Source organism: Belonocnema kinseyi, chromosome 3 (assembly GCF_010883055.1).
Source record: "Belonocnema kinseyi isolate 2016_QV_RU_SX_M_011 chromosome 3, B_treatae_v1, whole genome shotgun sequence".
Lineage (NCBI taxonomy): Eukaryota > Metazoa > Arthropoda > Insecta > Hymenoptera > Cynipidae > Belonocnema > Belonocnema kinseyi.
Window position 1 is genome coordinate 123,318,514 of NC_046659.1, and position 2,251 is coordinate 123,320,764.

The 2,251-nt window shown below is 22.0% G+C and overlaps 1 protein-coding gene across 1 annotated transcript in view; it reads right to left on the bottom strand.

Annotated features, from left to right (window-relative positions):
* Positions 1 to 2,251, bottom strand: part of LOC117169573 (hsp90 co-chaperone Cdc37) — a 23,056-nt gene that overhangs the window by 12,109 nt on the left and 8,696 nt on the right. The window lies entirely within an intron of this gene.

A 2,251-nucleotide genomic window follows, 5' to 3' on the forward strand; every position in this document is an offset into this window, starting at 1 on the left:
TGAAAATTTATCTCTTTATTTGAAAATTGAATTATTTTGTTGAAAATCCGTTTTTCTTTTTTGTTGAAGGTTAATTTGTTCAACTGAAAGTTAATTTCTAAATATATAAATAAATATTTATAATTTTAGTTGAAAATTCCTCTTTTAGGTTAAAAATAAAATTATTTGGTTGACGATCCATGGTTTTAATGAAAAATTCATTTCTTTGATGAAACATGAGCTGTTTGATTGGAAAATTATTTTTCTTTTAAAAGTTTTTTGGTTGAATAAAATTTTCTTTACTGTAAACGTAACTTCGTTTTTAGTAGAAATTAATCTTCTTGAATTGAAAAATGAACTTTTTCCAATTGAAAATTCCATAGTTATGTTTGACAATTCATCTGTTTGCTTAAACCTTTTTTTAAATTTAATTATTTAAGTTTTGGTTGACAATTAATTTTTTTTTAGAATAATTAATTTTTTTGTTCAAAAATTCAACTTTCATTGAAAGATTCATTGTTTTAGTTGAATACTCTTATGTTTGGCTTAAAATCAATTATTAAAAATAAAAATGTTGCTATTTTTGGTTGAAAATGATTATTTTTTTAGGTCAAAATTAAACTTTTGGGGTTCAAAATTTCTCTCCTTTAATTAAAAATTTACCTATTTCTTTAAAATTCACGTATTTTCTTGAAAAATAGTATTGTTTGGTAGAAAAATACACACTTGTTGAAAAACCAGATCTATCCTAATCTTAGATTTATTCTTAGAGCTAGGTAAAAATGTAGGTCCATGTCCGCCGGGATTTTTTTTTTTTTTTTTAATAAATCAAATTTAAAGTAATTTTTAAGAAGAGTTCAGTATTTTAAAAGAAGCTAACGTTAACTAATATGATTAAGTAAAAAAGTGATACGCTTTTAACAACTCGTAAAATAACATGAAATCATGTTAATAATTTTCTTTATATAAGACTCGTCAAATTTGTTTTTATCATTTACGACAAGTAATAAATAATCAAACTATGTATTATCTTTACTATTCCTTGAGAGCACAGCTATAAAGATTTTTTTAAATCCGTAATATTATGTAATAATTCAGATTTAAACAACAGCAAAATTGTATTTTTGGCGAATCATTGTATTTTTGAGAAGACGTTTCATGCAGCGCATTTTATGCCATTTTTTTTAACTGACATAAAATCATCAACTTTTTAGTTCATTGTATTATTTAATGCTATTTTCGATAAAAATATTGAATTATTTTTAAATCTTACGTTATGTTCAGAGAAGTTTTCTTTGGTCAACTTTTATTTTCCGCAAAACATTTCTTTTAATTCATGACGTTTATTCGAAACATCCTTTAACTTTAAAACAACAGAGCAAAGCATTGCTAAAGAAATGAATTTTGAAAAAAAAAATACTTAAATTTTCCGCTAAAAATAACAATTTTTTACAAAAAATGGAATAGATGAACTTTCATTTGAAAAAAAAATAATCTTCAAACAAAAAAAAAGGGGATTTTCAACTAAAGTGATCAATTTTCATTTAAACTAAGAATCTTTAACTGGAACAGTTAAATTTTAAACTATAAGATAAATTTTCAATGAAGTGAATTTTTAACGAAATAGTTGAATTTTTATTTAAAGAAGACGAATTTTCCACCAAGTAGTTGAATTTTGATCTACAAAAATAATAATATTCAAACGAAAATTGAATAGTAACATTTTTAGCTTAAAAAAGTAATTTTAAACCAAACATAAGAGTTTTAAACTAAAACAATGAATCTTTCAATGAAAGTTGAATTTTAGGACAACAAAATTAATTATTCTAAAAAAAAATTAATTGTCAACCAAAACTTAAATAATTAAATTAAAAAAATGTTTAAGGAAACAGATGAATTGTCAAACATAACTATGGAATTTTCAATTGGAAAAAGTTCATTATTCAATTCAAGAAGATTAATTTCTACCAAAAACGAAGTTACGTTTTCAGTAAAGAAAATTTTATTCAACCAAAAAACTTTTAAAAGAAAAATAATTTTCCAATCAAACAGCTCATTTTTCATCAAAGAAATGAATTTTTCATTAAAACCATGGATCATCAACCAAATAATTTTATTTTTAACCTAAAAGAGGAATTTTCAACTAAAATTATAAATATTTATTTATATGTTTAGAAATTAACTTTCAGTTGAACAAATTAACCTTCAACAAAAAAGAAAAACGGATTTTCAACAAAATAATTCAATTTTCAAATAAAGAGATAAATTTTCA